Here is a 25,862-nt window from a genome sequence, read left to right on the forward strand (position 1 = left end):
ACTTCCCCAAGGCACAAAGTCTTTGTCCTTGGATTAGGTAAAACATTGCCACCACCAAGTGTTTTAGACAAAGAACAGAGAAAGGACTACTTGGAGTTCCTATTTCCCCAAAATACCGCCCCCCCAAGCTCTTACACCTCCTTTCCTGGGGAGGCTTGAGAATAAACAAGATGAGCACAAACCCCTTGGATTTTTAAGACCCAAAAAACCCGATCAGATTCTTAACCATCAGAACTTTATTAGAAGAACAAAAAGAGATAAGAGAACAACTCTGTAAGATCAGAATGGAAGATAATCTTACAGGCAGTCAGATTCAAAACACAGAGAATCCCTTTAGGCAAAACCTTAAGTTACAAAAAGACACAAAAACAGGAATACACATTTCCTCCAGCACAGCAAAGTTACAAGCCAAAAAACAAAGAAAACCTAACGCATTTTCTAGCTAGATTACTTACTAACTTTACAGGAGTTGGAGAGCTTGCATCCTTGGTCTGTTCCTGGCAAAGGTAACACACAGACAGACCAAAACCTTTTTTCCCCCCTCCAGATTTGAAAGTATCTTGTCCCCTCATTGGTCATTTTGGGTCAGGTGCCAGCGAGATTATCTTAGCTTCTTAACCCTTTACAGGTGAAAGGATTTTGTCTTTGGCCAGGAGAGATTTTATAGCACTGTATACAGAAAGGTGGTTACCCTTCCCTTTATATTTATGACAGCATTTTAGCAAGCTGTTTATATAAATTATATCCTGTAACTCCAAAACCTCCATTGCTTTTTCCTTTAGTCTCTATGTAGTTCCCTAGCCAATCTCTGGATACTTGGGGCCCAATCTTCCTCCCATTAAGGTAATACCAATACTTGAATAGAAGCAAGATCAAATCTTTCACAACTTTGTTTGCCACAGATACACAACCACAGCAATCGTTTGAAGTACCAGCCCATACTTTCCAAGGCAAAGTACTAGCATAGCTACTGTTATATCCAAGAGTCTCTACAGATCGGCATTATTATAGTGCAGGGATTCTCAACCTTGAGGTTGTGACCCCAGGGGGGGTGGGGGAGAGAGAGGTTGTGAAGTGGTACCAGGGAAGATGCAATCATACTATCTTTCCCATATTGCTAAAGGAGAGCTAGATCCCAGCTAGCTGGGCTGAGGTGGTGGTTTTGGGGTGGTCCAGGTATGGAGGAGGTTGAGAATCATTATGTTAGAAGATATATTCAGTAAATCCATATATAAACACAAGTCATTAGTAAAACACATTATTCAAGTCTCTGTACTGACTTCTTGACATTCTTTGATATACATGGGCTACAGCATTTATCTCAAATAGCTCAAACCAATCCCAGTGTATTTCTCCACAGGATCCCTTCCCAATCTCAGTATCTCTGTCTGATGAGAAGAATAATTAAAATATTTGATTTACTATTTAACATTTTCATTTCATTTGACTTTAAGAGATACACTTATGCATGCAAACTAAACAGTTACAAAATCTTCTGAGGTTGCTGCTGGTAGAATATAATAATTAACTTGAACCATCAAGCTGTAATGCAGATTTGAGAAGTTATTGCTGACCAATGTGGATTAGTTTAGTTAAAGATTGTTTGGCATCAAGAGACATTCATTTAGATGTGCCTGACTTTGAGAGTTAATAAAAACAAGAGATAAATTCTGTGAAGCAGCTTTTAACACACATTAGTGAGTAAGGTCTCGTGTTTACTCATACAGCTCTGCTATTTACATATTTTCACACAGCTAGGGAAGATAAAAAGTAATTCCTGGCATATAATGTCTCAAAACTAACAAATTATGTGCCAAATTAAATACATCTCTGGTGTTTCTAAAAAGCTTTACAGTATTAAGTAAGCAGCTTCAACTTACAAGCACTCAACACTTTTGCTCTGTGTTAAATTGCTGATGAATTGCTGAATTGCCAAGATTTTCAAATTTAAAGTCATATACACTAAAAAGGTGAAGATGTCGAAAATACAAATTTTTTTTTTTTGAGGTTCAAGTAGAGGCAAGGAGATCAGCACATTAGTACCCCGATTCAGCAAGACACTTTAGCACATGCTTAAATCACTTTTACTTCATTGGGACCTAAGAACATGCTGAAAATTAAGCCTGCCTACAACCCTAATTTTGCACTGCTAGGGACTTTGGATTATAGTAAAACTACTTTTGTGGTCACATAAGTTGCCTATGGCTGGATATTGTTGACGTTCTAGAGACACATGCTTATGTCAAATCTCCCCACACTATACTTGTCTGTCGCCAGTGCAATCAATCCATCACTTTTATCAGCACCAAATAAATCTGGCGAAATTATTAAAAGCAAATGTTCTGAAAAAGAACACACATTCCTCATGAGTTTCATAACTTTGAAATTATAGCTGCAATGTAGCCATTTTATACAGTTGTAGTATATCTTCTGAGCATCTTATTTCAAAAACAGACTCCAATGAGAGACTGATGAATTGGAATTAATTTGCAAACTGGACACCATTAAATTAGGCTTGAATAAAGACTGGGAGTGGATGTGTCATTACACAAAGTAAAACTATTTCCCCATGGTTATTTTTCCCACCTACTGTTCCTCACACGTTCTTGTCAACTGCTGGAAATGGCCCACCTTGATTATCACTACAAAAGGTTTTTTTCCCTCTCCTATTGGTAATAGCTCACCTTACCTGATCACTCTCCTTACAGTGTGTATGGTAACACCCATTGTTTCACGTTCTCTGTGTATATAAAATCCCCCTACTGTATTGTCCGCTGCATGCATCCGATGAAGTGAGCTGTAGCTCACGAAAGCTTATGCTCAAATAAATTTGTTAGTCTCTAAGGTGCCACAAGTACTCCTTTTCTTTTGTTGTGTTAGTTCTACTTAAAAGCAGGTCCAATATATGATACACGTATCTAGGCAAAAGCTTTTATTTTAACACAGATAGTGGAAGTGGTAATATCCAGTTATCTTATATTCACCTTTGCACAGGCGCTGAATGAATGGCAAACAGGATACAGTACAAAAATTAATTAATTAGCTCACGAAAGCTTATGCTCAAATAAATTTGTTCGTCTGTAGGGTGCCATAAGAACTCCTTTTCTTTTTGCGAATACAGACTAACACGGCTGCGACTCTGAAACCTACAAAAATACAGCTGATCAATGTAGTGTACATTGATTAGAAAGTCGTAAGAAATACAGACATTTTGTGCAACAATCTATGTACTGAATCCCTCAGCGATAGGTCTGACATGATTAAATATTTTCCAAACGCACTATTACTTTTATTTTTGCCTAAAAGATGAAGTTTTCTCTACTTCCTCACAAAGGAAGGCAAAAGATGGACTATTCCACCACCTCATTTTATATTTTAAGTAGAAACAAAGTGACAGCAGATGCTAGGTAATTTGTCGGAAAATGACCTGCTAAAACTCATTTTCTAATTTGCTTGAATTTAATCACACATGGTTCTGGAAAACAAACAAACAAAAAACAAAAATAGCACAGGGGGGTTTAAATCTGAATCTCTCTGTGATTTATAATGTTGCACTGAACAATCTTGAGACCTGAAAATATTCAGCTGTGTAGGATGCCCCTTAGTGGCAGACTATAAATATTGTTGACAGAAGAAATAATTTTTAACATTGAAAAAAGAAAAATAGTATTACATTTGGTTATTAGGTTAGAACACAAGAGTTTAAATACTAACTACTTACATATCTGACTTGCTGCACCCAACCAGAGAGTGAGAACTGTGTTTTTCTCTGACACATAAAAGTGCCTACAAAGCTGTTTGCACAAAATCTCTGAAACAGTTAAAACAAAATGAATAATAGTTATAGAGCTTGCCTGAGTAAAATGCTCATTAAATAAAATTGCACAGAAACGTAAGAGGGGGAGGGGAAAAGCACAAACTCCAGTTCTATTTTAATCAGAATGTGTGTTGTGGGATCAAGAGGCTAAGCAGAGGAATGTGATCAGACAGGTTGAACTCTGCACAAGAGACAATTCTTTATTTGTACTGTTCCCTTCTAGAATAGAAAATTTAAAAAGCTACACAGCCACATGCACAGAAGCAAACCAGACTTAAAATAATCATATCAAGACATAAAACACCAATAAAGACATTCATATATTTGCTTTGGCATTATCCTTCCTTTTTCATACCATATGCACGGTATATAATCTGCAGCATTTTTTTGTTTATTACACTGGAATATCTGAATATATTTTTGTATAAACATTTCCAGACAAAGGTAGCCAAAGGATTGTAGATGTAACATGCAATATTAGATGGAAGTTCCTGCAAATTCTGTAATACACATAGCTATATATATATATAAAAACAGTGCCAGCAGTCCATGGGATGTGTTTTGCTATTTGCTTGTCATTAAAAATATTTTGCTTCCAACCCTCCCTTTCAAAACATGGCTTTGTACTGTAGATGATTTGCAGAAGCAATAAAAAAGGTGACCCTAATTGTGCATAGCACCCCCCCATCAATCTGTTTGCACTTGTTCTGATTTTAATTGTACTTCATACATTTACATTTCTCTCAGTGTTCATACTGTATACTGACAGAAATCCATCACATGTACAAACACTCCATCTTGCTTGCAAATCTAATGCTTCCCCAAATCATTAGTCTTTTTTTATTTTATTTTATTTTTTTGCCGGCGAGATCTACAACTCTTCTTCCATCTTTTCCAGCTTGCTTTTAAAAAGTGTCTTATGACCTCCAAGCTGATAATGGAGAGACAAATAATTCATCAGTTCTGTTGACATAAACTTTCATTTCTTGGATCATATTCCATCAGTTTAAAGGTTCAAGGGGAGTCTCTTCTCTTGAGTTAGCCGGCGTGTGCTATAACCAGATATACTGATCCCAAACATTCCTAGGAGCAAAGCTGTACGTTGCATCAATATGTCTGTTGTGTTGATAACAATTTTTCCAGCAGCTTGAGTCTATGGGAAAACCAGGACAAGTTACATGCCAGTTCTGCTGAGTTTGATACTTTACAACTTCCAAGACAGTCTCCCCCCAGCCCCCCTTCACATTATTTCATGTGGCATGACTCTGCTTTCTGCTGAAAAATATCAGGCAAAACCTCCTTGTACTGAGAAATATTAAGAGTTCTCCCCTTCTACAAGTCAGCTACTAACGCAATCTCACTTCCTTAAATGTTAGACATTAATTCTTTACTGAAAGTCTGAATAAGGAATGGAGACTACAGCTGACTGGTACATACATCTTCTTAGGAATCAAAGAAATGAATGCATGGAAATTAATTAATTAAGTCCTTGGAACATCAGTCATAAGTTAAAATGTACTGCGTATCTTTCCAGTGGCACCATTTGTTACATTAAATATTGTTTAAGCACTGTTCAGGGATTTATTTCTTGTACTCTTTTCCCTGCTCACCTAGGGCGAAATCCTGGCCTCAGTGAAATTAGTGGCAAAACCCTCACTTAGTGGAGCCAGGATATTGCTCCTAGACCATAGTTTTTGTATGTATGCTTGAATGAGAGTTCGCTGCTCTAATCCTGAAAATGTCATAGACAACAGGATACTTTAACATGTAAAAAGAAAGATTTCAACACAAAAAGTTACTATATAAAGATATCACAAGTCAGAGGCAAACAGGAAGGAATTTCTGTTATGACTGCAACAGTATCCTGAGCTCAACCATACTGTCTGTAAGCTATAATACTTTATGCTTTCGAGTATGTGTGTTATGTTGGTTACAGCTGTTGGACCCACTGATGAAAAAATGTAAGTATTGCAAATATGAACTGAGTTAAGGAGGATGCCCCAACAGCCTTTATTCCCAATCTGCTTTATATTGATATCTTATTCCCAAATATTAAACTTATTTAAAGGCATTTTATCTATTAGCAGAATTCTTTCTTCAGGTACTTCACTTCCGGAGCTCATAATTGTTCCAGCTTTCCTCATCCAAATCACCAAACTAGGTAGGCATGTTTAATTAATGATCTGTTTTAGCTGTTTTGGAATGCTGTCATTCTCTTTGCCGTTAGCATTTTTCTACTGTCTTAAAGACACTAAGTTATTGCAGTCTAAAGCTTCACTCAGAAATATTCATCATTTAAATACATTAAAAATTTAAAATGTATCTTCTTCCAAATATTCTGCATTAGGTATTCCAGACCGACACCCATTATCAAGCATTATCATAACTCATTTAGTTTTCAGCAGATGCTTAATTAAGACTTCTATGAGTTCTTCTGAAAGTTAACCCAGCAGAAGCCAATGTTCTCTTGGGTTGGTCACATGATGTTATGAACTAGAATCCCTTTTAGCAAGACAGATATCAGTATTTCAAACTTCTAATTAAAAGAGAAAGGAAGAAGAGAGAATTTTCATACCTGCAATAATCTTATATACCCAGGCGTGATCCTCCGCAGACGAATAACCATTCTACCAGAGTTTTCGTGGAGTTTCAGTTCCTAAAATTTTAGAACACAGTGTTACTAAACTCTGGGGGTTTCTTTACAAGATGACATCTTAATGAAATAAAAAATTAAATCAAATTTGGTTTGTTATAATGCCAAAGCACTTTGAGAAGCAATATTAGAGGGATGAGTACATTTTTCCTGACCTGGTGCAGATCTTTCCATAAGCCCTTTACATGCCAGTGTCCCACTAGTATATAAAGTCCAAGTCAATTGCATAAGCTGTCACATGTGATCCATCTGTAAAGCTTCTGTGCTGGCAGAAGGCCTTAACTATCATGCCTGGGGCTAGGCATGTCTGCAATACTGGAAAACTCTTTAGGTATGTCCGAAGCTCATTAGGAAAACAAAGGAACAGTTGCCCTGCTTTAGAACAAAAGGCCCTAAGCCTGTTTAACAGATAGGATTTGAGATAAAGAAGGAGGTCATTGAAGCATTGTGCAGTGACAAAGCAAATTGGATTCTACCGATTTAATATCTTACATAAATATATTTGTATCTGAATAGCAATTTACTCCGTAGTCAGTTTAATTTAGCCATGATCCAACTTAAAAGGATGTGCTATATTAGGGTTATACAAATTTGAGTAGACATTTAGAAGTAGACTGTTTCTTTTCTATGTGTATTCTAATATATTCTGTATGCAACATAGGTATGGTCACCTTTTCTACTGCTACATCCTTAACTCATGGAATTGGGTCCCCATCACTTGGCTAAACATTTTCAATTAATTTTAAAACTCAAACGCAAATAAATAATAATAATACAAATACATTTTCTCTTAATTGTGGATGCCATCTACCTGTAATGACTTTGGTCCCAATGCTGCCCTCCTTACTCATGGGGTAAGGTGCTACACTATGTGAGTAAGGGTGGCAGAATCTGGTCTTTTATAATTCATTTCCCTTTCAGTAAATAGAAATATTCAGGGCTAGACTGTGGTAAGGATGGGGAAGATCCCTTACATCAATTTGTGCCCCCATGAATAAAGGCAAGGCAGAATTTACCCCCAAATATATATACACACACATATTCTCTCTCTCTCTCTCCCTCTCCCTCTCCCAGTGCCAGATCCTCAGCTGGTGCAAATCAGCATAGCTCCAGTGAACACAATGAAACTACACAAATTTACACCAGCTAAGGATGTGAAATACTCCATGGAACTAGGCCGATTTACAGCAGCTGAGGATCTTTCCATCTTAGCACAATCTGCCCTTGAATATTGAAATGTAATGCTTCGTGAAGAAATATTCATCACTTAAATACAGCAAAAACATGAAATGTATTTCTTTTCGATTCTTCATTAGGTATTCCAGAATGACACCAGCTATCAAGAATTATTGTAATTCATTTACTTTTCAGCAGATGCTTAATTAAGGGCATGTCTATACAGAGGAGCAATGTGCACTACAGGAGTGTGATTTCTAAAGTGCAGTGATGTGTTGTACACTAATTGGTCCATGTAGGGCCTGCTGGTGCACACTGGACGTTCCCCAGTGCACTTTAAGGCAGTACTGATTGAAACAGAATAAAGCCCAAGTCAATTGCATAAGCAATTGAGGGAACCTTTAGTTCACACCAGAAGAGTCTACACGGGATGGATAGAGTGCAACATTCTCAGTGTGCGTGAGGATGGCAGAGTCATCAGCATACTGAAGATCAGTAATGGATGCCCTGAGGGACTTTAGACTTTGAGCAGAGATGTTGAAGATTAAAAAGCTGCCTATCCATTCTGTATTGAATGTCAACTCCATTGGGGAAGTAGTCTTTAACGAGGACAAAAATGACTGCTAAATAGATGGAGAATAGGGTTGGGGCAGTAACGCATCCTTGCTTAAACCAAGTTTTGATGATGAAAGGGTCCGTCTCCAGGCCATCACAGAGAATGGTGGCAGTCATCTGATCATGAAGAAGTCTTAAGACCTTAATAAATTTTGGAGGGCAGCCAAATCTCGCCAGCATCTTCCAGAGGACTTCACAATTGATGGAGTTGAAGGGTTTTGTCAAATCGATGAAGGCTATATATAGATCCTGATTTTGCTCCCAAGACTTTTCCTGGATTTGGCAGTTATCCTGCGGGATGGTCTAAAACCACACTGAGATTCTAGCAATATTTCCTCAGCAAGGGGAATTAATCAGTTTAAGAGGATACAGGCCACACTGGATTTTTTTTTTTTGCACAAGCTTACCAAAGCCTAAGACTCGCACTCAATATTGAGAAGACTAAAGTGCTCCATCAACCTGCTTCAGGCCTTGCACATGACCCACCACAAATCACCATCGAGGGACAGACTTTGGAGACTATCATGTACTTCTGCTACCTTGGTAGCCAACTTTCTCAAAACACAAAAATAGACAGTGAGATCCAGCACAGGATCCAGAGTGCAAGTGCTTCCTTTGGGAAATTACTCCAACGCTTTTTCACAGACCATGACCTATGGCGGGACACCAAAATCCATGTCTATAAGACAATTATTATTCCTACACGCTTTTTTGGATGCGAAACCTGGGTGACCTATTGACAGCACCTCAAGAATCTGGTGAGGTATCACCGACGATGCCTCTGGAAGATCCTTCACATCAAGTGGGAAGATCACTGCACTAATGCCAGCCTCCTTACTGAAGCCAACGGCAGCAGCATTGAAGCAATGATTCTCATGAACCAACTCTGCTGGGCTGGACATTGTGTGCAGATGCCAGACTCTCACCTCCCAAAACAAGTCCTCTACTCTCAGCTCACCCATGGTCAGAGATCATATGGTGGTCAAAGGAAAGGCCACAAAGACACACTGAAAGCATATCCTAAGAAAACTGATGTGGACATCACAAGCAGAGAGGAGCAAGCCACCAACTGACCTCAATGGTACCACATCCTCCAACAGGCAGTGGCCCACTTCAAGGAGAAGCACCTTGCCTTTGAAGCCGAAAAGAGAGAGAGAAGGAAGGAAAAAGAGAGAACTTTCTCTCAGCAGGCAGCTAACCCGCCAGGAAATCTCTATACTTACTGCAGGCAGATCTGTGTTCCAGGATCAGACTCCTGAGTCATCTCAGGATCTGTATGTAAATCTGTGGGAGAGATCATCCTCAAATCGAGGGACCGCTGATGATGATGATGTATGTGCAACACGTTAGTGTGCTTCAGAAATCAAACCCCTGTAGTGCACATTGCTGCTCTGTGTAGACAAGCCCCCAGACTTCTATAAAAAAAGGATCACTAGCTGATGATATGGCCCACAAAACACATTCTGAACAATTTTAGACCACTTTAACTCCATTGACTTCGGTGGAGTTACTTTTGATTAACAAAAATGTAACTGAGGGCAGAATCAGACCCAGGGTGTCTGCTATATTCCTTACAGCTGGGAGACTGGGAGCCCAGAGTCCTGGGCTTTATTATTCCTAGCCCCACAGTAAGACCATGATCTTAGATAAGCCTAAAATTTAGGCACAGTGAAAATCACAGGGATTCACAAAGTCTGCGTTAGGCACTTATAGAATGAATGCGGAGCAACAGGCACCTATGAATGGGATACACAAAAGCAAGCAGGCTAGACGATGCTTCTTCTAAGCTAGTCAATGGGAGATGCAGAAGCTGAGAGATGTATGCTAAGCCCTGCCCCTCTCATGGAGCTAGGCCTGTCTCTCCTCATTCACTGTGGCTAAATAATTAAAACAAAGGTTACTGGAGCAGGGTGACTGGATTCTGGGGCTCCCACATCCCAAGTGACTGCCGGGTCACTCTCATGCTCTCTGTCTGGCCCAATGATTCTTTCATTATTTATCCACAGTGGAGCAGCCTCCCCTGCAACAAACCAGAGTATCCTATAGCCCAGTGGTTAGGGCAAGCCCCTAACAGAGGGCACATCCCTGGTCAAATCCCTTCTCCCTCTCAGGTGAAGAGGGCACCTGAAGCAGGGGTCTCCCACATCCCAGGTGAGCACCCTAACCAATGGGCTAGAAATTATGAGGGAGAGCCTACCCCTCCCCAGTTTCTTGCAAAAACAGCATAGGCACCCAATGCCAAGAGAGGGTTTGCAGCTGAGATTCCCAGCCAGAGGGAGACACTTCCCTGCATCTACACTTAGGCTCTGAACTCTCTAAGGGGTGGGATTCAGTACACACCCCTTGCCTTGGCGTCCCCCATTGGCTAGCTTTGGCAAGGAACCACCTAACATGCTGGCTTATGTGAATCTCATTCTTAGGCACCTCTCTCTCCCCATTTATTGTACAGGGAGTCTATGCTAATTCAGGCTTTGTGAATCCCAGTGATTTTCTGGGCACCTAAAAGCTAGGCACTGTGATGCTTGGCAATCACAACGCCGAAGTTCCTTTGTGAATATAGTCCCATGTGACTTATTTTACCCATTTTTATTACTGGAAACATTCAGGGCCTGATCCAAGGGCACTGAAGTGAATGGAAAGACTTCCGTTGACATCCGTGGACTTTGGATCACGCCCGTCTTCTCATTATAAGTGGAAAAACCAACTGAAACAGAATGCATCTCTAGACTCACTGAACACACAAAAATGAGTTTGACAGTAGAATCTGTACTATAAAAACAGCAAGGGTAGCCTACTTTCTTATTATTAGTAGTTGTTTCCAGCAGCATACAATGTGCTAGCTGCTGTAAAAACACAAAAAAAGCCAAAAAGAAAAGGAGTACTTGTGGCACCTTAGAGACTAACCAATTTATTAGAGCATAATAAATTGGTTAGTCTCTAAGGTGCCACAAGTACTCCTTTTCTTTTTGCGAATACAGACTAACACGGCTGTTACTCTGAAACAAAAAAAGCCATGATCCCTGCACAAAAAAGCTTGCACTCTAAATCATCAGGCAGAAGAACTGCATCCCTTTGGAAGCATACAGCTCAGTGGTTTGAGCCTTGGCCTACTAAACCCAGCGTTGTGAGTTCAATCCTTGAAGGGGCCATTTAGGGATCTGGGACAAAAATAAGTACTTGGTCCTGCTGTGCAGGCAGGGGACTGGACTCTATGACCTTTTAAGGTCCCTTCCAGTTCTATGAGATAGCTCTCCATATTAAAAAAAAAATGATTAGCAGAGCTTTAAATTTCATGCGTTTTAAGGATCATATGACTGGAGGTGGTTTTTTTTCCAATGCTACTTTTATTCTAGTGACTAGCAGATGGATTCTGTAGTTATGTGACAGTACAAAAGTGTTCCAGCAAAAATCAGTGTGTCTTCTTAACACAACACAGTGCTTTGGCAACAAAGTAGTTCAACCTCACTACACTTTACATTGTCATGTTGCCTCACAGTACAATGTTCTACTGAGAGACTCTAGCTGCAGCCATAAATGCCACCCTAGCAAACCTTGTTCCAACTATGTCATTTACCTTCTGTGAATGTCATTGCTTTTGGAGAAACAAGGTGGGTGAGGTAATATCTTTTATTGGCCATCTTCTGTTGGTGAGAGAGATCAGCTTCACTGCTTTTGGAACTCTCAGGGGACCTGTTGCATGGCTGGAGAAACCATATGATGATTTTCTCAATTTTTTATCTGCTTTCAATATTGAGACAGTGCAGGGTATGGAAAAATCGGTCATTTCATAGACAGAGCGGGTCGAAAAATTTTCAAGAAACCTTTTTCCATTAAAAATGCTGTTTTCTCAAAATCTAAATATTTCACAGAAATGTACTGGGTTTGACAAAAATGTCTCATGTCAAAATGAAAGCCAGAGAGAGACCTCACAACAGCCAATAACCTGGTGGTTAGGGCACTTACCTGTAGGAGACCAATTCAAATCAAACAGAACAGGGACTTGAACCTGGTCTCCCACTTCCCAGACAAGTGCCCTGAACAGCAACTATTGACAATTCTGGGGTAGGTCTCACTCCATTTTGGGGGGGTTTTGGTTTTTGTGTTTTAAACACAAAATATCAAAAAGATCTCATTTTCTTTTCTCATCAAAACAAAAACAAAATCCAAAACCTCAGAATTGTTCACTAAGTAGAATTGCCATTTTCTGGCCAGCCCAATTCTTAGCCCTACTTTGGGAGAGAGGGCTGCCAGCAACAATGTGGCTCCAACTCCACTCGCTGCTACGATTGAATAGTACAAATAAGGATCTTGTTCAATGCTCACTAAAGATGTATGGTAGTGGATCTTTTTTGTTTTATTCAGCTCCTCTTGTGATAGGCCTTTGTGAATATGCAGGGCTATATGCCTTTAAGATGAAATGACCCCCAATGCAGAGGGCCGAAACAAGGTCCACACAACACATAAATTCTGTTTTAATGATTTACAAAATGGTATATAATTCACTTGGCCCAATGCTGAAATGTTTCAGGTGGAACACAGCGGCTGTTTTAAGAGCACACAGTAGGTTGATGAAGCAGAATAGACATTATTCCGCTGTAATTCCAGAGCACTGATTTATACCAGAAATACCTAATTCCAGTCATTCTTGGAACCCACATGTCACTTTTCCCCGCAAACCAAACATTCAGATTTTTATCATACCAACACAGATTGTGTGGGTTAATGTATTCTATGTGGGTTTGTTTTAGAAGTTGTGAGTCATGAATCCGAGTTTTTTTTTTTAACCTAGCAATACATATTTAGATGTCACCTCCAAAATATCTGATCAGCAAGGCTACAGAAGCCTTTTTAAAATATTTTGGGGGGGGGGCAGGGATGGACAATATTTTGTATGTGATTTAGGTCAAAATTAACCAATGGATTAATATCAAAGTGGAAAATACTGACATGTTTAATTATTACAGCTTCAGCAAAGTGTACTGGAACAAGGAGCAAAAATCCTAAATTACCCTGTATCTAAATAATCTTTTAAGAAAGTTATTTGTTTAAATTCAGCAATAATTGATAAGGAGATTTTCAGAATCCACAAATACTTCCTAATTTAGAAACTGTACATGCTTGTATCTACCCTGGGAAACATTCATGGGCCTGAATCACCACTGTATTACTCCAGTTTTATGCCAATTTAACTCCATTGAAATACAATAGTGAATCAGGCCAATAATAAAATATTAAATGTCAGAGAATTTGTTTGCTGTCTCTAAACTACAGAAAGCGCATTCCAACAACATACCAAGAGATAAAGTACTGTAGCCTTCTTAGTGTGACAGAAGATGATTCAAAACTTTACATTAAAGAGTTTTGGTGAGGTCTTTGCCAGCTGAATTTTGATTCTTGCACCTTTTTTGACACATTCACTGTTGTTTCTGTTCTCTTGTAATTGCCTTACATAGAATCATAGAATATCAGGGTTGGAAGGGACCTCAGGAGGTCATCTAGTCCAACCCCCTGCTCAAAGCAGGACCAATCCTGACTTTAAAAACCTCTAAGGGTGGAGATTCCACCACCTCCCTAGGTAACCCATTCCAGTGCTTCACCACCCTCCTAGTGAAAAAGTTTTTCCTAATATCCAACCTAAACCTCCTCCACTGCAACTTGAGACCATTGCTCCTTGTTCTGTCATCTGCCATCACTGAGAATAGCCAAGCTCCATCCTCTTTGAAACCCCCCTTCAGGTAGTTGAAAGCAGCTATCAAATCCCCCACCCCCATTTCTTCTCTTCTGCAGACTAAATAATCCCAGTTCCCTCAGCCTCTCCTCATAAGTCATATGCTTCAGCCCCCAATCATTTTTGTTGCCTTCCGCTGGACTCTTTCCAATTTTTCCACATCCTTCTTGTAGTGCGGGGCCCAAAACTCGACATAGTACTCCAAATGAGGCCTCACCAATGCCAAAGAGAGGGGAATGATCACATCCCTCGATCTGCTGGCAATGCTTCTACTTATACAGCCCAAAATGTTGTTAGTCTTCTTGGCAACAAGAGCACACTGACTCATATCCAGCTTCTCATCCACCATAACCCCTAGATCCTTTTCTGCAGAACTGCTGCCTAGCCACTCGGTCCTTGTTGAACTTCATCAGATTTCTTTTGGCCCAATCCTCTAATGTGTCTAGGTTCCTCTGTATCCTATCCCTACCCTCCAGCATATCTACCGCTCCTCCCAGTTTAGCGTCATCTGCAAACTTGCTGAGGGAGCAGTCCACGCCATCCTCCAGATCATTAATGAAGATATTGAATAAAACCGGCCCCAGGACCGACCCTTGGGGCACTCCGCTTGATATCAGCTGCTAACTAGACATGGAGCCATTGATTGCTACCCTTTGAGCCCGATGATCTAGCCAGATTTCTATCCACTGTGACAAAGTTCCTCCTCTGCCTTGGTGGGTCCTGCGCTTACTGGCAGATTTTCTCACCTCAGAGGTTCATGGAAGCCCTCAGTTGGCCACTTTCATGGCTCAAATCTGCCATTCACTCAGTTAGCCTCATCTTTGGCCAGCATGGGGAAAGGAAGAGGAACAATCCCTACAGTCTCTGCTGATCCACCTAGTGGATCGGGGAACAGGCCAGGGACCTTCCCCTCTGGTGGAACCCACAGTCCAGTTCAATTGCTCTGGTATCAAGTAGGGAGTTGGGGGGACGGAGGGAACCCAGGCCCGTCCTCTACTCCGGGTTCCAGCCCAGGGCCCTGTGGATTGCAGCTGTCTACAGTGGCTTCTGTAACAGCTGCGTGAAAGCTACAACTCCCTGGGCTACTTCCCCATGGCCTCCTCCCAACACCTTCTTTATTCTCACCACAGGACCTTCCTCCTGATGTCTGATAATGCTTGTACTTTTCAGTCTTCCAGTAGTACACCTTCTCACTCTCAGCTTCTTGCGCCTCTTGCTCCCAGCTCCTCACACGCACCACAAGCTGAAGTGAGCTCCTTTTTAAACCCAGGTGCCCTGATTAGCCTGCCTAAATTGATTCTAGCAGCTTCTTGATTGGCTGCAGGTGTTCTAATCAGCCTGTCTGCCTTATTGTTTCCAGAAAGTTCCTGATTTTTCTGGAACCTTCCCTATTACCTTACCTAGGGAAAAGGGACCTACTTAACCTGGGGCTAATATAGCTGCCTTCTATCACTCTCTTGTAGCCATCTGGCCCGACCCTGTCACACCACCTTATAGTTCATTCTTCCAGCCCATACTTCTTTAACTTATAGGCAAGAATACTGTGGGAGACCATATCAAACGCTTAGCTAAAGTCAAGGAATAACATGTCCACTGCTTTCCCTTCATCCACATAGCCAGTTATCTCATCATAGAAGGCAATTAGGTTAGTCAGGCATGACTTGCCCTTGGTGAATCCATGCTGACTGTCCTGATCACTTTCCTCTCCTCGAAGTGCTTCAAAATTGATTCCTTGAGGACCTGCTCCATGATTTTTCCAGGGACTGAGGTGAGGCTGACTGGCCTGTAGTTCCCTGGATCCTCCTTCTTCTCTTTTTTAAAGATGGGCAGTACATTAACCTTTTTCCAGTCATCTGGGACCTCCCCCAATCACCATGAGTTTTCAAATATAATGGCCAATGGTTCTACAATCACATCCACCAACTCCTTTAGCACCCTCGGATGCAGTGCGTCCGGCCCCATGGACTTGTGCTTGTCCAGCTTTGCTAAATAGTCCTGAACCACTTCCTTCCTCCACAGAGGGCTGGTCACCTCCTCCTCATGCTGTGCTGCCCGGTGCAGTAGTCTGGGAGCTGACCTTGTTCATGAAGACAGAGGCAAAAAAAGCATTGAGTACATTAGCTTTTTCCACATTCCTACATTGTAGCTTACATATGCGTCTTTTCTTTTCCATTCTGTGTTCTTATTTAAATATCCTAATCCCTTAACAAGGCATCTATTATTTTGGAATGGCCTTGTGCCAGCACAGTTGTTGGCTATTTAACTTGATTAGATAGGTATTCTTAAGTATAATCTCAAGTAAAGGTACATTAATTATGCTGTACACATTATGGCTGAACACTGGAAGATTCTCACATCAACTTAAACACAGGGTAAAACAACCCATGAGGTAACTAAATCATAGAAAATATTTTAATTAAAAAGTGAAATATTTGTACAGTGTTTATTTTTTCATTAGGCAGCCTTTATTCTGATTAACTGCTGAGGCCTCCTCACTGTGAGGTGAGGTGGAAATGATATAAAGAATTTAAATACCTTTGTGGAGTGAAAGTGTAACGCAAGAGGAGGAACAGTGAAAATCCACACTTCTGACAGCCACAGGATGTGGGGATTTGGGATTTCTCCTAAGATTTTGCTGTATTCTCCAGGATAAAGGCCTAAAAAAAGTTTCTAGCCCTTTTGATTGTAAAGATGCCACTGTTCTATCATTTTGCTGTGTCAAATGATTTCAACATGGCTACAAGCCATCATGTGGACCCATGTTCATTTTTCTTGTGTGCAGAATGACAACCAGACCAAGCACAAATGTTATAGTGGTAAATGCAGTCCTTGTGACCTTCACTCACATTCACCTTCCTCCGCTCCCACTTTCTCCCCTAAGCTCAACCAAACTCTCCTATTTTTCTTCCTCTACTTTTACTCTTCATTCATGATTTCCCCTTTATTCACCCCTTATTTAGGGCTTGTTCACAAGGTGGAAAAAACCCAAAATAGTTGGTGTGAAACAGCTAGTGCTGAATAACCCATACAGCAAAAAGCACTGTAAATAACGTTTATACTGAAGGTGTAAATTCCAAAGACACAATATGCTAAAAATAGACATGTAGCCATGGTGGCATTAGCTGTGAGAAGGGCTAGCCACCTGAGTACATAGCTAAGGTCTTTGAAAGGCCCCTAGATCTTCACTAACTCCCAAGCATGGGCTCTGCTTGGTGAGTTTCATTCAGAGTGGGAACCTAAGATTGTGATCTAGACTCCCCTCCACCTCAATGCTTTGAGACTGCACTGCAGAGATACTTCCTTCCGAGAATTTCATACTCTCATTCCTTTTAAAAGACTGTTAATTTTGCAGTCTAAACACAATTTCAATGTCAGTCAAGGTACCTGCTTCACTGTTGACAGACGGACAATGCCTTTAGCCAAGCAATGGTTTCAACTGCATGTTTCAATTTTGCATTTCACCTGCGGATTTTGTTGTTGTTGCAGTGCAGTAATTATAAAAACTGACTGATGCTTTCTGATGACTTGATCAACCAGTTCAGCTCAAGCCAGCTCTGAAATCCGGACCCGAGAAGCATGAGCTTCTTCCCATCTGAGCCAATGATAGACATTAAGCTACTGTGTGATTCATGGTATTGTTCCTTGGCTCATGCAACTTCATGGAGTCAAGATGAATCCATGGGCCAAGTTGGAAGGCACAGTGCTGAAATGACTGTTAGCCAAAAGTTGCCCTTCGTTAACCTGCTGGCAGTTCAGTTTTACAAAAGTTTCATTCCTTACACTTTCTGTGATACAGTGTAAGGATCAATCTATTTCTAACATCTGCAGTACTAAAAGCCTTTATCCTACAGAAGTAATTCAGTTGCTGAGCTGAAAGTAAGTGCACATTTTCAGGAAGCTATTAAAACTTTCCTGAGTTTGTTTGGCACCATACAAGATGAAGCACCATACCCAGACAAAGGTTAACCCAATCAAGAGTGGCAGCAATACAGACGTACTGGGCCACTAATCTGAATGTGGTACTGTGAAACAGGTGCATAGACCACCTTACTAAACTGTTGCTAGTTGTCATAGAAAAGCAAGGAAGAGCAACAAACATAGAGGGCACTAGAAATGGAAGGTGCACTTGGTGCAGATGGGCAGCAGTTTCTATAAAAAAGGTAGCTGAAAGCTTATGTTTGTGCGTCTTACCAATTGCAGCACCATGGTGAACTGCATTGCACTGATACAGCTGTCCATCTGTAATGTATGCCCTGAAGGGGTCTCTGCCCCCAAAATAAAAGGGAGTTTTACAGCTGTTTTCCTGATGCAGAGTATTCTTGGGTCCAGAGTCAGACCCAAGTCATTCCTCAGAGTATACAGTGAGTATACATTCCTCATGCCTCAGGGTATACAGTGAGTGAATGCTCACTTATGATGATTCTTATTCACATGCACAGTGTTGAACTGACTGCCAGATTTAGGAATGGGAATTAATATTCCTGTGGGGCACATTGGCAGCTTTTGAAGCACTGGGCATTCAAAGCCCATGGTTCTCTGACTAGGATAATATCCAAGTCCATGGATTTGGATATTGCCCAGAGAAGAGAAGGAAAAGGAACTGACTGTAAGATGCCTTTCTCCAGTGGACTTTTGGATGGTCTGCTTGATCATAGACAATTTTCATTCAAAATGTTTTTCTCTCAGTTCTCGAAAAAGGAAGAGTGACAAAGATTGACTTGATTAGGGTTTGTTACAGCTTATAGCTTTTGTAGGCTTATAGGTTTCATAGTTTCTTTTTTGATTAGCTCCAAGCAAAGGAAATGCTCTTGAAGAGTTTGAAAAGCCATCCTCCCCAACGAGATGAGTCAGGGCCCTATCCCCTTCCATAGGATTTAAGTAAAAGCAATTTCTAGGGTAGCCAGGATACCCCTGATTAAAAGCAGGGTTAGATGATTAACTTAGATAGCTTGTGCACATAAGCCAAACTAAGTAGCTAACCAGATTTGAAGACAGGAAGGAACCCTCGCAGGCCATATTGGCAGACTTTTTTTTTTTTTTTTAACCTTCCAATGGAGGCCTGAGCCAAAGAAACTGTTAGAATCCCACAAATCATTTTGTGAGGATCAGCATTGGGGGAACTCATTCTTTCCTATCTTCACATGTGAGTCATTTACACACAGACCACAATAGGCCAAATCCTATTCTAATTCTATTATGTTAATGAGACTTTTGAGAGCAGCAGAAACTGGCTCATGGTCATCATCCACATCGAGAAAACCAATCATTATGTAGCTGTAACCCTTCTGCCCGTCAGAGTTGGCAGCAACAAGGGCCGGGTTCAATATCTAGGGGTTCCATTCCAATAACACAATGCAAACCGGCTCGAGCCCCCACCCAGTGACCTGGGACAAATATATACCACCCCCGCTGGGCGCCTCCAAGAGGCAATACTTCCCCTCTCGCAAGCACATAGTCTGAGTGTAGCAAAAGTCTTTTAATAACAGAGAGAAACAATGTGGCATTATGTTGGGGAAACACCACCAACCGGATTCATAACACAACCCATGAGCAAAAACAACCCCACCCCAGGCAAATTGGGGCATGCCCTTTTCCCTTTGGTTCTTGAGTCCAGCAACCCCAAAAGTCCAATGCCCCAAAAGTCTCTGTCCCTGGTCAGGGCAGCCCCAGAGTTCGAAAGTTTATCGGCGGAGCTTTACCTCCCAACCTGGGTGGAAATGGGACGGGGGTAAGAGGCACCTTACGTGATCTGAAGCTGACCGCCCCATAGCTCCATAGCGGCGCTCCGCTCCGCCAGCCGCCCCACAAAACTCCTTCGCGCAGCTGCACTCCGCTCCACCAGCCGCCCCACGAACTCCTTCGCTCAGCTGCGCTCCGCTCCACCAGCCGCCCCACGAACTCCTTCGCTCAGCTGCGCTCCGCTCCGCCAGCCGCCCCACGAACTCCTTCACTCAGCTCCATGGCCCACAAGCAGCTCCTGCCATCCACACACTGCTCCGCGTCGAACTGCTTCACCAGCCGTCCCGCAAACTGCTCCACAATATATCTTCAGGCTCCCCCACTACTTAACACAACACTCAGTGATTTCAGCTCTTAGGTGAATTCAGCTTATAGTAGGGGAACCCCAGTGCTGGTGCACTGTCAGCCCAAAGTGAGCTCAGCAGCCTATAACTAGACTTCTAATGAAATCAAAATTAGCTCTGATATTCCACAGTGGAGAGAGGAGGAAGTACAATCAGCATGTAAGGCCCTCACCAAGGGGCCCATGCCACCAAGTATTAATACTTGTCCCCAGCCTCTCTCCATTCACACAGTTTTGGAACCCATGACCCTTGCCTAGCGAGTGCTACTTAGATGATGGTGAATCCCTCCATCGTAACAAAAGGCCACGTACAGTTCCAAGCACAGTTCCCATAATCAGGGTAATAACAATTTATTCTTCCTGCCCCAATAACAGAGACACTGGGGATCCCACAGCGGCCAAAGTGACCATTTGGGCAGCTATGGTCTCATTCTAGGCGTGGTGGGTGTGCCTATGCAAATGAGATCTGCCCCTGAAGTTCTTTTCCACAACTTGCCACACCTCACCACCAGATGTCAGGGTGGAGCTCATCCTGACACTGCTTACATCCTCCCCCCAGCCGAGACTTTGTCGTCCCGACAAATCACACTCCCTTTATACCAACTCATTGGTTTCCTCCAAAGGGCCTCAGGAAGCCCACTTTAGCTTCCACAAGCCTGTGTGCTAAATGTATTGGCTCCTCACTAGTCACCCCAGGTGCATCATAAGTTAACCGTTTCACTGGTCTTATCACCCTGTCTCATCTATTGAGAATCTCTGTTGCCGAAGTAAGGGGAACATCCTCTTGAGTGACGGATGGAGAGGCTTCCCTGGAGGGTCCCTCAGCTACTGGCGTAGGCCCCTGCACTCCTAGTTCTAACGCTGGAGGGTCCAAGGTGCCCAGGACATCCTCTACCTGTCTGTCCCCATTGTCCAATAACCTGTGTGTGTCATCACAGGGGGGTCTCATCAGCAGCACCGGGGTATCAGAAAGGGGCCTAAATAGTTCTGCCATTGGGTTTAGGGCGGAAGAGGGAAAACTCTTGTTTGGTTCAGCTGATCGAGACTGAAATCTTGTCTCCATCCCAGGATACACCAGGGTTGTGTCTTCCTCCTCAGACTCACTCTCAGATGTGCAGAATAGGGGTAAGTTAGCTGCAGGGGGCCCACTGTCTGTGTTGGATGGCGGCTTTGGTCTAGCACCTCTGTTCTGCCCGGCGGCCCTGCCGTGGCCCATCTCACAAGGGGTGCTTACCAATTCCCCCACAGGGAGCAAAAGGTTTCTATGCACCGTCTTTATTTGCCCTGGACCGTCTTCAGGTTTGATCTTGTAGACCGGCAGATCTCCCAGCTTTTCCATCACCAGGTAAGGTATTGCCTTCCATCTGTCAGCTATCTTGTGTTTGCCAGCAATACCCAAATTTCGCAGCAAGACTCTGTCCCCCGGCTGGAGCTCCTGCGAACGCACTCTAGCATCATATCGATGTTTGTTGCGGTCTGCGTTCTTCCGAGCCGCAGCGGTAGCTAAGCGATAAGCATCCCGCAGCTTTTCTCTTAGTCGGGATACATATTGCTGATGAGTTTCATAGCTATCTCCATCCTCTGATACACCAAAGCACAAGTCTATGGGTAATCTTGGTTCTCGCCCAAACATCAAGAGATATGGGGTGACTCCCGTAGCATCGTTCTTTGTGGCATTGTAGGCATGCACCAGAAATGCGACATGCTGGCTCCAGGTTGCCTTCTGCTCTGGTCGCAAAGTTCCCAACATATCTAATAGGGTTCGATTGAACCTCTCTGGCTGAGGATCACCTTGGGGGTGATAAGGCGTTGTCCTAGACTTTTTAATTCCTGCTATCTTCAGCACCTCCTTCAGAAGGTGACTCTCAAAATCCCGCCCCTGATCAGAGTGTATCCGAGCCGGGAATCCATAGACTGAGAAATATTTGTCCCACAATACTCGAGCAACGGTGGTGGCCCTCTGATCACGTGTGGGATATGCTTGTGCATACCGTGTAAAATGGTCAGTCACTACTAGAATGTTTCCAACATTCCTCTTGTCTACCTCTACAGACAAGAAATCAATGCATACCAACTCCAAAGGTTTGTTGCTGGTGATGTTCTTGAGATATGCAGCCCTCGTGGGCAGAGTTTTCCTTTGAACACATCGAGCGCAAGTCTCACATTTCCTGCGAACATCTTCAGCCATTCGGGGCCAATAGAACCTACTACGAATAAGTTCCAGGGTCCTCTCCATCCCTAAATGCCCAAAGTCATCATGCAGGGCCCTCATGGCCAGGGCTCTGTACTTTTTTTGGCAGTACTAGTTGTGCTCGTTGTTTTTGTAAAGGGTCAGTGGTCATTCGGTGTAGCACTCCCTGAATCAGTTTTAGTTTGGTCCATTCTCTCAATAGTAGTTTACCCTCCGGGTTAGGTGGGACAACCGCAGTTGGGCTTCGCCCCTCCCTTTTGGCAAGTAGTGTATCACGAATGTCAATATCTTGCCGCTGGGCTTCTTGCCAGTCAGCCGCATTGAGCATGGGCAAAGGAGATTGGTCTAATGCAATATAGTTCACCGAAGCAGAAGGCATGCATTCAGGGGGCAGGCCCAAAGCTTCTGCAACACATCCCTGAAAGTCTTCACGGGCCTCTGGCTCTCGGCGACTCACACTGCAAATAGCTCTCACTCCATCTGTGGGTATCACAGCAACTTCTGGAGCCTGCGGACGCCTGGACAATGCATCTGCATCTACATTGCTTCTCCCTGATCGGTACTGAATGCTGAACTCATAGCTAGCCAAGGCGGCCACCCATCTCTGCCCTGTAGCATCCAGCTTAGCACTTGTTAACACATAAGTCAGTGGATTGTTGTCTGTCCACACCTGGAACTGAGCACCATACAAGTAGTCTCGAAATTTCTCAGTGATGGCCCATTTCAAGGCCAAAAACTCCAGCTTGTGGGTGGGATAGCGAGTTTCACTATCAGACAATCCTCGGCTGGCAAAGGCTACAGGTTTACATTTGCCTTCCACTTCCTGGTACAGGACTGCTCCCAGACCCTCCAAACTGGCATCAGTATGCAGGATAAATGGTTTGCTTGGGTCAGCAAAAACTAGGACTGGAGCATGAGTTAGGCAAGTAATGATTTCTTGAAAAGCCCTTTCACATCTCTCATCCCACCGTGGCCCAAATGGTGCAAAGGGGCCATTGTGTCTCTGCACAGGAGGCTTTGGGGACCTCCCCTTATTCTTGGACTTAGATTTGTTCTTGCTGGACTGATGTCCCCTGGTAAGATCATTCAGAGGCTTTACAATCGTAGCATAGTTTTTCACAAATCTGCGGTAGTAGCCACTAAATCCAAGGAAGGTCTTGAGTTCTCTGTAGTTACTTGGACGTGGCCATGTAGTGAGTGCTTCTATTTTATCAGGATCAGTACTCACACCTTCTTGGGACACAATGTGACCCACATACTTCACTGAGGTTCTGCAGAACTGGCATTTGTCAATTGAAAGCTTCAGACCATAATCCTCCAACCTATCAAGCACTTTAAGAAGTCTTTCTTCATGCTCCTCTAAGGTTCTTCCAAACACAATCAGGTCATCCAAATAAACTAACACTTGCAGTAAATTCATGTCTCCCACAACTTTCTCCATGAGACGTTGAAAAGTGGCAGGTGCTCCAGAAATCCCTTGGGGCATGCGTTCGAACTGATAAAACCCTAATGGGCAGATGAAGGCTGTCTTCTCCTTATCTTCTTCTCCCAGAGGGATCTGGTAGTATCCACTTCGAAGATCCAACACAGAGAACCACTGGCTTCCCAGCAAACAGTCTAAGGCGTCTTGCACTCGAGGCATAGTGTACTGGTCGACCACCGTACGGCTGTTTAGGGTGCGGTAGTCAATACACATCCGGATTTTTCCATTCTTTTTGCGGACTACCACAATGGGTGAGGCGTATGGGCTGCGGGACTCTGTAATGATGCCATTCGCAGCCAGCTCCTGAAGATGATGTCGCACATCTTCCATCTCAGAGAGAGCAATCTTCCTAGATCTCTCCCTGAAAGGTCGAGAGTCATGTAGTCTGATATTGTGCTCTACTCCTTTTGCACATCCCACATCCCACTCATGCAGTGAGAACACCTTGGATCTTTCACAAAGTTTCTTCCTCAGGCGATCTTTCCAGTCCTCGGACACTGGTGAATCTCCAAAGTCAAACTTTGCTGGGTCTATTGCCGGAACTGGAGTTTCATACTGGGGTTTTACAATCGACTCAGGCTCAAAGAGGTCTGCTATCTTTTGTCCTTGCTTCACAAAAATATCACGACTCGTTTCATTAGCAATCAGTATAGTCACCCTTTCCTGGGCTTCAGCAGGTAGGGTTATGACTCCACTGGGGACCAGCACTCCTTCAGGGAGCTCTCCTCCCATCGGCTGCTCTATCATTGCTAACGTCCCTTTACTGCCTTTCAGACAGGTACTCATGACAAGCACTTCTTGCTCCGTCCTTGCAGGCACTACTAAGGGGGTTGTGCCCGCGTACTTCAGTGCCCCAAGCGGTAGCTCAGATGTGTCCCTTTTAGCGCTCTCAATTTTCCTATAGGCTTCAGCACAAAGCGTATGGATCATCAGGGTATTCAGGTACTGGTCTCCAGCCCGCCTTCTGCAGTAATCCGCGAGTACCTTGAAGAGACTGGAGTTGGTCCCTATCAGCACAGACACATCAGAAGTCCCTTTAGGGTCAGGGCATATTAAGGCAGCTGTGTCTACCTCTTCTCTTACCCCAGCAACCTCCTCTGGGAATTCCAGGTGCACTATGACATACCCTTGATAGGGGTATTCATCCATGCTGAGGCCACATAGGCCAAGGCCAGTCAGTGGCTGTATAGGCAGGTGCCTAAGCATCTGTTGGTAGAATGACTGAAATATAATAGTCACTTGAGATCCAGTGTCAAGCACTGCTTTACACTCCACCCCTTCGATCCTCACCATGACCTCTGCTCGAGGCCCTATCAGTCCTGCAGGGATCCCAGCTGGAAAGTCTTTTCTGGGGGAATCTTCAAATCCTGCAGACCTGGGGGGTCCCCGTCCCCAGACCCTCTGGCAGCTACCGGATCTCTCCCAACTGATCCTCAGCTTTCCATATACTAAGGAGGGGTTTTCTTCATTACGGCACTTGGCAGCACTGTGTCCATCCTGACCACATCGGTAGCAGAAGAATTGACCTTTCCCCCTTCGCCTGGGGGGGATGGTGGCTCTAAGTGCGGGCTTCTCAATCGCCACAGTTTGAGGCTTCTTATTCCTAGAAGTCTTAACTCGGTCAACGGTACTTTGCAGCTCAGCTATCCGTTCCGTCAGGACCTGCATTTGTTGGGCAAGTTCCTCTCTGGTGCTCACCATCAGTACACTGGCCATTTGCAGTGGTGTTGTGCTGGCTGGCTCCGATGTTTGGGCTTCCCAAAACTCACTGGCAGCCTGCCTTTCTTCCTCCTCTCGGACCTCTTTTATCAGCTGGGAGTAACTTGGGGGATGTTCCCGTCGTTCTCTTAGCCGGAGATGAAGTAGAATCGGGTTCTGATACTGAGTTCCTCTTACAATTTGAGCCAGTCTGGTCTGATCCATCTGCTCAGCAGTCACTGCTCCCCTCATGACAGCTCTCTGAAGCAGTCTCTCCAGTCTCTGTATGTAGGCTGAAGCCTTCTCGCCCTTTTGTTGTCGGGAATTAAGGAACTTACAGTAGCTGTCTTCAGGGCCCTCTACGCTCCCAAAGTTGTGTTCAAGGGCCTCTAGGCAGTCCTTCACACTGACCCCAGGGT

General features: G+C 43.3%; 1 long non-coding RNA gene across 2 annotated transcripts in view; it reads right to left on the minus strand.

The window, feature by feature from the left end:
- Positions 1-3,807, minus strand: part of LOC311518029 — a 56,890-nt gene extending 53,083 nt beyond the window's left edge. Inside the window, exon 1 of one of the 2 annotated variants that reach the window (XR_014710860.1) lies at positions 3,722-3,807. This is a non-coding gene — a long non-coding RNA (uncharacterized lncRNA). Of the gene's footprint in view, positions 1-455; positions 550-3,721 lie in introns of those variants that run through there. The other variant, XR_014710861.1, reaches the window with a different exon arrangement.
- Between the last annotated feature and the right edge of the window lie 22,055 nt (positions 3,808-25,862).

Source organism: Lepidochelys olivacea, assembly GCF_965140295.1.
Source record: "Lepidochelys olivacea isolate rLepOli2 genome assembly, chromosome: 3".
In the NCBI taxonomy this organism is placed as follows: Eukaryota; Metazoa; Chordata; order Testudines; family Cheloniidae; genus Lepidochelys; species Lepidochelys olivacea.